This window comes from Gossypium raimondii, chromosome 2, assembly GCF_025698545.1.
Source record: "Gossypium raimondii isolate GPD5lz chromosome 2, ASM2569854v1, whole genome shotgun sequence".
Classification (NCBI taxonomy): domain Eukaryota; kingdom Viridiplantae; phylum Streptophyta; class Magnoliopsida; order Malvales; family Malvaceae; genus Gossypium; species Gossypium raimondii.
This window is the reverse complement of record NC_068566.1, coordinates 40,329,565-40,341,071: the sequence shown is the minus strand read 5'-3', so window position 1 is coordinate 40,341,071 and position 11,507 is coordinate 40,329,565. Positions and strand designations below refer to the sequence as shown.

Here is an 11,507-nt window from a genome sequence, read left to right as displayed (position 1 = left end):
TTATGTGAGAGATTAGGGTACGGGGAAACCTTTTTTCCAATCTGTTTAACATTGGGTTCACAAGAGGTGGTTTTTTGTGGTACATATCCCTCCGAGCCTCGTTAAAGAGGACTACCCTGACGGATAGCCAATGGCTTTGAGAGGAACCGAGGGGTATGGTAAGAATCGGTTCTAGTGAAGGTGATCAAAGGGAGAGTAGGCAAATAAAGCCTACTATCAGAAATAAAGTTAACAAATCAAGGGTGAAAGGTATTATAGCGAAATTAAGAAATAAAAGTATCAAAGACCAACAAGCAAGGATGGCATGCATGAATAGGGTGAAGTGTCCTACAGATCTCAATAAAGCGGAAGATGAAAAGGGGGATGTGGATGATCGACCTATCGGGTTATTAGAGGGCAAGAAAAGACAATGGAAAAATCATGGTGATGCTACTAACAAAAGTCCAATGGAAATAGATTCAACTAATTTTATATCGGTAGCCGCTAATAAGCCGGCCGACCGGTCGCAATGAAAACCTTAAGTTCGAACGTTCATGGATTAGGGAAACCACAAACGATAAGGCGTCTTTAAAATAATTTGAGACTGGTTCAGCCTCAACTTTTGTTTCTGATGGAAATAAAAGTAAGCTCAAGGAAGATGGAAAGGATAAGAAGATCATGCGGGTTTGTAAATGGGATTGATGTTAGTGTGGAGGTTTCAATAGGGATTATCATTCGGGTGGAAAGATAGTCTTAATATTAGTCTAAAATTTTTTTCTAACTCCCACATCGACGTGGATGTTATTGAAGACAACGGGGGAGCAAGCTAGAGGTTCACTGGATTTTATGAGGCTCCAATTGAAAATCTGAGGAAAGATTCATGGAATTTGTTAAGACGTCTAAATGAAGAAGCCCAATCACTATAGCTTGTTATGGGTGATTTCAATGAAGTAATGTTCTCTTTTGAAAAAAGAGGAGGGAGACTACGAGAAGAATGTCAAATGAAAACATTTAGGGACATAATGGAAGAATGTGATTTAAGCGATCTAAGTTTCCAATGACAGTGGTTCACTTGGGAGAAAGGGGGTTGACAGCTAACAACATAAGAAAACGTCTTGATAGAGGAGTGGCAAATTCAGAATGGTGAGCACGTTTTCCAGAATATGTGGTATCGCATCTAAACCACAGTTTTTCTGATCACTGTCCAATATTAGTGGATACATCCAGAAAAAGGAAAGGATCCCAAGTAAGGAAAAGAATTCCGTTTCGATTCAATGCTAATTGGATTTTAGAGTAGGATTTTAAAAATCAAGTTAAACAAGGTTGGGCAATAAACGAAAAGGATTTTCCAAAAAAACTAAACGATTTGGGAGTGTTTTTAATGGAATGGAGCAAAATTAACAAAGGTAGATGCATGCAGCGAAGGGAGAAGCTGAATGCTAAATTAAGTTGTTTGAACAATGATAATCCAGGCGAAAATAATCTAGAAGAAATTACGGAGGCCAAATTGGCTTTAAACATAGAAGCTGATAAGGAGGAATTATTTTGGGAGCAACGTGCTAGAGTCAATTGGTTACGAATGGGGGATCATAATACTTCCTTCTTTCATGATTTTGCATCTTCTCGCAAGCGTAGAAATACTATCAAAGGGCTTGAAGTTTCAGCTGGAAGATGGGTGGAGGGAGATGCGAAACTTCTTGATTCGAAAACAAATTATTTTAAGTAGTTGCTTTCATCAAAACCCGTTTCCAGTAGTGAAGTACTTACGAGTAACATCCATTCATGTATATCAAGTGCTGTCAGTAACGAGTTATTAACCAGGTTTAAGGAGGAAGAAATAACTGAAGCGATGAAGTCAATGGCGCCAATTAAGGCCTCGGGAAAGGATGGATTCTCCACTTTCTTTTACCAAAAGTGTTGGCATATAATAGGAAGAGACGTCAAATTTTGTTTGGAAGTTTTGAATAACCACAAAGATTTAAGAGGTGTTAATGATACCTCCATCGTGTTGATACCCAAAGTGAAAGCACCAAAAAAATATGTGATTTACAAAATTATTGCAAGGGTAATTATCAATAAGTTTCGAAAAGCCCTTAATAGCTGTATAGATGAAACACAATGAGCGTTCGTGCCTGGAAAACAAATTACAAACAACATTTTGGTGGCTTAAGAGTTGCTGCATTCTTTAAAAAAGAAACGACAAGGGCATGAGAATTTTACATTGAAGCTTGACATGAGTAAAGCCTATGATAGGGTGGATATTTTTGGAAAACATGATGAGAGGCCTCGACTTTTGTGAAGGATGGGTCACTTTGATAATGAGATGTGTTCAAAGTGTTTCCTATTCAGTGCTGTTAAATAGGGGGCAAGAGGCAGTTTTTAAACCCACAGCAGGGCTTCAGCAAGGCGATCCATTAAGTCCATATTTATTTATTAACTATACAAAAGGATTTTCAAGACTGCTCAGCCATGCAATGAGGGATGGAAAGATTGGGGAGAGGAGGGCTTTCAATTACGCATTTATTCTTTGCGGATGATAGTATACTATTTGGAAAGGCTTCATTGGAAGGGGCTTTGGCAATGAAAACAATTATCAAGGACTATGAAAATATGTCTGGACAATTGGTGAATTTCGACAAGTCCTTGATTTACTTTAGCAATAACACAAGTGAGGAAGACCAAACAAGAATAGGTGGTGAATTGGGTGTTAGAATTTCAAATAATCCTGAGAAGTATCTTGGATTGCCCACGATGGTAGGGAGAAGGAAAAGAAATGCGTTTGTCAACATGAAAGAAAAAATTATTAAAAGGTTTAAAGCATGGAGTGTTCGTAACCTTTCAATAGGAGGAAATGAGATTTTTATAAAATCCGTACTATAGGTTATCCCAATTTATACTATGTAGTGCTTTATATTGCCAATTTCTTTATGCCAAGAATTTGAAAGTCAAATTTGTAAGTTCTAGTGGCGTAACTTGAAGATAAATAAAAGGATACATTGGTGTGCTTGAAATGCTATGTGTATCCTAAAGACGCAATAAGGAATTGGTTTAGAGAGTTATCAATTTTTAATAAAACCCTTTTAGCAAAGCAAAGATGGAAACTAATTACCAATTCTACCAGTCTGTTAGCACAGGTAATGAAAGCGAAATACTACCTAACGAGTGATTTTATGAACGCAGGATTAGGATCTCACCCTTCTTTTACCTGACGAAGCATTTGGGGAGCACATTTTATCTTGCAGGAAAAACTTAGATGAAGAAACGAAAATGGCATATCTGTGAATATTTGGAATGACATGTGGATTCCAGGGCCTGGAGATGGGAAAGTTTAGATTCAAAATATTGATGTTAGATTTACAAAGGTTGTTGATCTTATTAATTATGAGAACCATACCTGGAAAGAGGATATAATTGAAGATCTTTTCACAGAGGAACCAGCAAAAAAGACCCTAACTATCCCACTGGTGAATAACTCCTTTCCAGAAAAGCTAGTTTGGAGAGGCGATAGTACAGAGGAATACTCCGTTAAAAGTGGTTACAAGTGGTGTATTACAAGTAATCAGAATGGGACAAGGCAAACAATTATTTACAAGACACGGCCATAAAAAACTTTTACATAAAGCTATGCAATCTCAAAATCCCAGACAATATCAGAATACATATTTGGAATGTATTTAATAATTCTCTGCCTACATTAAGTAATTTACAGCAAAAAAAGATTAAGGGATGAGGCTCTTTGCCCGATTTGCAAGACAGGTTCTACAGCAGATTGGATTGGTAACCTCGCATGTCGACATTAGTTAAGAATGGAAATTCTGGTTAGCATCTATTTTTGAAAAGAATAATAATGAACAGAGTATACATATAGCCATAATTTTTTAGGCAATTTGGTACAACAAAAATATATACTACCATGAAGGAAAGAGAGAAATGGCAGATCAGGTCGTAAGTTTCATCAAAGCATATTTAGCAGAGTTACTCATTTTAGAAGAGATACCAATACATCAAAATGACTCTAGAGAAACAAGATGGGAGCCCCTTGAGAGAGACACTAAAAGTTAACTTTGAGGCATCCTACCAACAGTAGATACAAAGAGCTACCGCATGAGTAATTATAAGAAACAACCAAGGCATGATCATGGGGGCATGTGCTTACCCAATCAAAAATTTTCAAGATCCAATAACATCAGGAGCGTATGCATGCCTTCAGGCGGTTATCTTTATCGAGGAAATGGATTTTGACAACCTGTGAGGTGAGGGCGATAAGCTTGCGATTCTAAAAAAGATAAAGATCCAAAAAAGTGATAGATCAATTACAGGTAATATAATAATGGAAATAAGGCATAGAATTTTCAAATTTTAAAGGTTTTACCTCCCGTTTTGTCCCAAGCACGGCGAATAGAGCAACCCACGAGATGGCAAGTTGGGGATGACAGTGTGAAAGCCAGAGACACTGGATGGAAGAAACCCCTCCAGAAAATGAGGCTATCATCTTAAACGAGCAACGAATGTAAGATGGGGGTTATTGTTCTAAGTCCAAAGGGTATGGCCTCTATTTTCAAGAGAATCTTCGATGAGCTCAGCGAATCGGAGGACTAGGGAAATGAAGAGAGAACTAATTCAAGAAGTCTAAGGGATTTCCACTCCCACATATGGGTTTTCCGGTGCATCGGAGCAGACGAGATGAATGGGTAGACTAAAAGGTTTAGGGAATTCGATTTTTCTTTTCTTTTCTTTTCTAAGGAATTTGTTTTTTTTTTATTTAAGAGTCTTGGTTAACGTACTTTAGGGTATCTCGAGGCACTGCCCATTGCATCGTTTGTTTTGCTGACAGATGGCTGGCATGGTAAAACGGTGCTGAGGTTTTATTTTTTCATTTTTGTTGTTTCCATTGTGTTTAAACTTTTAAGCTTCTCTAATAAGATTGCATCAGGTGTTATTTAAAAAAAATTAATGGCTTAAAAAACAACTCAATTTAATCCTTTTTAGCTTTAAATAATTTTTTTAATTTTGGCCTTTCCAAAATTTAATTATCAATTTAAACACAATTTTTAAAATTTTGTCCTTATAAATTTTTTAAATATTTGTCGACTCATTAAAACAAATTTATTGATTTCGTCCTTAATTTTTAAATTTTAAAACGTTCTAATTAAATCTTTAAAGTATTAATATTGGAGTATTTTACTAAAAAAAGCTCATTTCCAACATTATTTACGGAAATGGGCCACTTAAACCATTATTTACCAAAATGGGCCGAAAAACTCAAAACGCGCCTACATTAAAGCATTTTAAGAGGTAATTTCATAAAAGTGCCTCCTCAAGGGAGCATTTTTGCCACGCCAGCGCGTTTTTGCTGACATGGCGAAAGAGCTCCCACGAGGGCACGTTTTAGACCGTGTTTTTGTCCCAACGATCACCTCCAATGGTCATTTAAAAATTTGATTGTTGGGGCCAACGGTCATGAAAAAAATATTATAAACCCCCATCCATTTTTTTCACACAAAATTCCTCTCTAAATTTCTCAAAAAAGCTCTCAAAGCTCTCTAAATTTTTAATTTTTTTTCTAAATCAATATTATTTTTTTATAATTTCTAAAAAATTTGATCGTGTTAGCAACAGCCCAAGAATTAATTCGTCTCGATTATAAACATATCTCCGTCGACCAAATGAAAATGGTAAAGGTTAATTACAATTTTTTAATATTATTTAATATTTTTTCCATTTATGCAATTTTAATTAATATTTTTTACAATTTTTATAACAGTCTGTAGATCAGGTGTTACAATGTTATATTCATAATACGTTTGGTCCTCTATCACTGTTGATAGAAAATTACTTGAAGGAAGCGGGTTTTTGGCACGTGGCCAATATAGGCTGGGGGTGTAAGTTGGACCTGAAACTCATCAGCACGTTCATAGAGAGGTGGAGACCCGAGACACACACATTTCATCTTCCATGCGGGGAGTGTGCCATCACTTTGGAGGACGTGTAGTTACAATTAAGGTTTCCAGTGGATGGGGAGTCATATGCTACGATCTTTTGGGCGTAATTCCAGATTATATTTACGGAGGTCGGGGGATGATTCAACTGAAGTAGAAAGAATACGATACACTCAGACATACATCATTGAGATCCTCGCAGGTTATCTGATGCCAGACAAGTCATGAAACCTCGTACATCTGATGTGGCTGTTGAAACTCGTCGATTTTAGAGCAGCTTGTGAACTCAGTAGGGGATCTACCGTGTTGTCAATATTGTACCGAGTGATGTGTTAGACGATGCAACCAAATAAAATCAAAACTGAAGGTTGCCTCTCATTGCTAAATTTATGAGCTTAGTTTCACTTTCCATTTTTACGTCCTCGAGTGAACCACCCGTATACATTCACACTCTTAATGAGGTAAAATATATATTAGATTTTACAATTATTACATAAATTTAAAATATAATTTTATGCTAAAATTTTATTTAAATAGGTGGAACCATTCGGCAAGTTATAGGGGTAATACCTACCGCTTTTGAAGATATACAGCTTCTATTAGACAAACGGTCAGAAATGCATGGAAGTATATATTTCATTTTGAACTATATATACATAATATGGTCGTTTCGTACTTAGTATTATCTATATAACTAATATTTTTATCAAGTTCATATAGTTTCTGTCGAAACCATTGTACAAGCATAAATATGCCCGGGCCCAAATAAATAAACTAAACCCAAGCCCAATCTAAAACCCAAAATAAATAAACCATCTACATTTTTTAAAACTCAATTACAATACAACCCAATAAGGCCCAAAACTAGTAACCCTAGCACTAGCCCAAAACACAAAACAAGCCTTCAGAAACCCTAGTGCAACAAGCTTAGCACCGCAGCCGCCTCGCCCCAACAACGCAGCGTTCTGCACGTTTTCTCACCCTTGCGCACCTCCACAAATGTCGCACATGCCGCACACGTCTCCTACGAATCTGCAACAAGATCACAAATAGTAGATAGTAGAAAAGAAGATAGCAAGAATTAAGGGATTTTTTTATTTTATTTATTTAAGATTCGGGTATAAAACCGAATGAGGATTGTGTAAAAAAGGGGGAGTGAGAAAAAACCCTATAAAAAAAATCTAAGAGCAATACACAAGCAGTTTTTTAGGTGATTTTCTCCATTTTCTTTTTCGATTTCCATTTTTTTACAAAAGAAAATAAAAAATAAAAGGGTGCTTACCTGATTTCGAGCACTGGAGCCGAGCACCGTTCGCGGTGGTTCCATGGCAGTCGACGGCGGCGTCATGAAGGCTAGGGTTGAAAACCCTAGCAAAGAAATCTTTTTTTCCCCAGTGTTTATTGTTTTAAAACCAAAAAAATGAAGCAGAGATGTTTTTTTTAAAGAAAATTTTGGTTTTAATTTTATAAGCAAAACGGCGTCGTTTAGGTGGCCATGACCCGCGCGGTGACCCGACCCAGAGGGGAGGATCCGAGCGTTTTGGCCTTGAATGGGAAATTTGCGCATTTAGTCCTTCCTTTTTGCGACGCACTTCAATTAAACTCATTTTGTTTTTTTTTTAAATTAGCCGCATATTTCATTTTTGTTTCAATTTGGTCCCTCGCTGCGCAGCGTTTTGGAGGGTGGGATTAATTTCCCTTTTAGTCCCCCATAGTTGTTCGCGTGTTCAAGTTTGTCCTTTTATTTATTTATTTTCGAATCTACCCCATTTTTTTTTGTTTTTAAGTTCAATTTAGTCCATTTTTAGCTATTTTTTTAATGTTTATCACTATACCATTATTTATTATTATTATATTATTTATTATCATGGTTATTATCATTATTTCTATATTCATACACGCATTGTTTTTATATAATATATATATGCATGTTTTTATATAATATACTGCATGGTTTTTTATAATATATATATGCATCTTTTTATGTAGTATATGTATACCTGTATATATTTTATACATTTTTTATTTTATTTCTTAACTTCTATATACATATATATACTTTTGTATTTTAATTTCAATTTTATCTTACTTTTATAAATATGTATTTACGTATATTTCCATATATGTTTTATATATTATTCTTCATTTTTACAAATATATATATATATATAAATACACACACATTTTAGAATATACATATATAATTTAAATTAAAGTATTTGTTTCATGTTATACGTTAACTTTTAACATGCCTTTTAGAAAATATATATTTTGGTTACGTCAAAGCATTAAAATCATCATATTTTACAAATTTCTAAAATATTTGGCATTCATGATTCTCGAGAAAGATCGTGTCCTAACTTACTGGATTGTGATTATTTTTCGATGAATTTAGAAAGCTAAGTATTTGTTTTGCAATAAATTCACAAATTTCAAATAAAAGCTTATTCTCGGGAATTCAAAAATGTTGGGTCCTAACTTACTGGTCACGACATTTTATTATCCCGAAATAAGAATTTCAAAAACAAAAGGCAATATTCGGTATTTTGAAGATTTAAAAATATTGTGCCCTAACTTACTGGGTGTGATGTTTTATTATTTGAAATAAGAATATTTTATTATTTTGATTCATTTGCGAGTTAAAAGTTCTCTTTTAAAATCTTTTCAAACTTTCGATAACAAGACATTAAATAATCAATTTGGTACCAATTTTGGGCGTTACGAGGGTGCTAACCCTTCCTCGTACGTAATTGACTTCCGAACCCGTTTTCTCAAATTTCATAGACCAAAATCATTTTTAAGGTGAGCCGATCACACCTCAATAAAGGATCGGTGGCGACTCCAATTTTATCTTTAAAGTCGGCAACTAAATTTTTGTTTTTAAAAAAATGGTTTCAACAACCATTTTTTTGAAAAAGGGGTTGACTTTTTATTTGAAAACGAAAATGGAGTAGCCACCAATCCTTTTTGATGAGGTGTGATCGGGTCACCTCGAAAAGCGGTTATTTTTAATAAACGACTTGATTTATTAAAACAATGATTTTGGTCCACGAAATTCAGAAAAACAGGTTCGGGATTCGGTTACGTACGAGGAAGGATTAGCACCCTCGTAACGCCCAAAATTGGTACCTAGTTGATTAATTAGTGTCTTAATGTCGAAAACTGAAAACTTGAAAAGAATTTAAAATACGATCCCTCTTTATTAATGTTATTTTTAATTAAAATCGTTGGGGTAAATCAAAACGAATAGTAAAGACCCTCTCGTCTCGAGATAATAAAATGTCACATCTCGTAAGTTAGAACACGACTTTTTGAAACCTCAAGAATAAGCTTGCCTTTTAATTTTTATATTTAAAACTTGTGCATTTTAATTTTGAAAGAATATTCGGTTATTTGAGTTCAACAAGAAAATCAAAACCCCGTAAGTTAGGGTACGATTTCTCGAATCTCCCAAATGTGAAATATTGCCTTGTTTTGAAATTTTCATTTTTTGCGTATTTGGGTAAAAATTAAGGTAATATGTAAAATGATACATAATATACGATAAAATATTATAATAACAATGATGTAATTACAAAGATGAATACAATAATGGTAAACGAGTCTCGATAAATTAAGTAAAGCAATAAAACGGAAAGGCATGATATAAAACAAACAAACATAACATAACATAAAAATGTTTAAAAATGAAACAAATGGATTAATAAGTAAATATTAGTAGTAAGAAAATACACGAATCAACAAATATTTAAAAACAAAATATTAACTTTACAAACTTTAATATGTACATAAAGCGTATAGAATAATAAATAAGTAAAATAGATATACATAATGTTAAGTTTAGATTTTTAAAATGTGAAGAATAATAAAATAGCAAAGACGAGATAAAAATATGACAATAATAATAACAATAAAATGTAATGAAAAGAGTAAAGAAGGAAAAAAGGTACATACATGAATAAATACACAACTAAATAAAAAGTAATATGCAAATAAAATCTGTAAAGGGCTGATATTAAACAATCGAGGATGAAAATTGTAGTTTAGACAAAATTACAGGTATAAAACATAAGAAAAATAAATTAATTGAATGGTAAGAATGAGGGATTAATTGGGAGAATATCCCAAAACCTTGCTAAGTGCATTTACCTTCGGCAAATCAGGAGACTAAATTAAAAATGAAATAAAATGGAATGGCCAGATTTAAAAAGAGAAAAAGGGACCACACTGAAATCCGCTTAAAAAAGAGGAAGGACCATTCGCGCATGTAATCACTGAATTTTGTCTGGGACGAATTTCATTTTTTTTAAAATTGCATTTTGACCCCTAAATTTTCTTAAAATTGCATTTTAACACTTATCTTTCTCAAAATTACATTTTGACCCAAAATTTTCCCAAATTTACACTTTGGCCCCAAAAGTTTTACTACATCTACAATCTGGTCCCTCTGGCAGACAGGCGCGATTTGCGCACATGCCCTCCGCAATTTTCGGCCGTCGGCCCAGTGCATGGCCTCCCTCTTCCCTAGCCACCTGCTACCTACAAAAAGAAGAAAAAATCAAGAATAAAAAGGGATTCAATCCCAAAAAATCGAGAGCGAAGCAAGAGAGAAAAAAAGAAAGAAAAAAAAACAACAATTTTGAGCGAAAAAACACCAAAAATAGAAGTCCACCGCCGCCGTCGTGCCCGTACCACCTTCCCTACCGCCGCAACGCCACCGTCCCAACACCTAGCAAAGCAACTAAGAAGTAAAAAAAAAAAAAAAACAAGCAAGAAAAAAGCAAAGACAAAAAAAGAAAAGAAGAGAAAGGGAGGAGAAGAGGAGAGCTCCAACGCACGTTGCCGTCGGCCATCGCACCAGGCGAGGGAGCGTCTTCGGCAGCACAAGGAGCTACTGCCGAAGGAGAAGAGAAAAAAGAAAAAGAAGAAAGAAGAAAGAAGAGAAAAAAAAGGAAAAAAAAGAGAAAGAAAAAAATAAAAAAATATAAAATAGACGGGTCAAACCGACCCGACCCGACTGACTGACCCGACCCTGCAGGCCCGCAGCAACAGCCCAAAAAAAACCAACAAACCCTGAAAAAATAAAAAAAGAAGAGCAGCAAAAATAAAAGCAGGCCACATCAGCAGGCCCAAGAGCAGCAGTAGCCCAGACCAGTTTCAGCAGGCAGGCCAGCAGCCCAGCGCCAGCAGCAGGCTCCAGTCCCAGCTCCAGCAGCAGGCCCAATAGGCCCAGACCCAGCAGTCCAGTCCAGCAGCCCCCAAGCCCAGAGGCCCAGAAGCAGTCAGGCCCAGTGCGCAGGCAGCCCAACCAGAAAAAAAAAAGAAGAAAGAAAAAAAAGACGAGCTCGAGTCGTGTAGCCTTTTCGATCACTCGTATTTTTGGGATTTTTGGTAATTTCTTTTATATCTATTTTTAATTTAATTCGCTCATTTAATGACATTTTTAATATTGTTAGTGTATTTTTAAGCATTTTCATGTTTTGTAATTATGCTTTTTAATTTTATTTTATTATATTTTAAATAATTTAAATAAATAAGCCAACGAATCGATTTAACATTAAGCCGTTGATTTTATCGCTATATTGGGTG

General features: G+C 35.0%; 1 long non-coding RNA gene across 1 annotated transcript; it reads right to left on the bottom strand.

Moving 5' to 3' along the window:
- Nucleotides 1–1,530: 1,530 nt before the first annotated feature.
- Nucleotides 1,531–4,779, bottom strand: LOC105788757 (uncharacterized). Its single transcript, XR_001132147.2, has 3 exons — nt 4,352–4,779; nt 3,374–4,255; nt 1,531–3,291 (listed from the first exon to the last, which is right to left on the bottom strand). It is a non-coding gene; the product is annotated as an uncharacterized LOC105788757 (long non-coding RNA).
- Between the last annotated feature and the right edge of the window lie 6,728 nt (nt 4,780–11,507).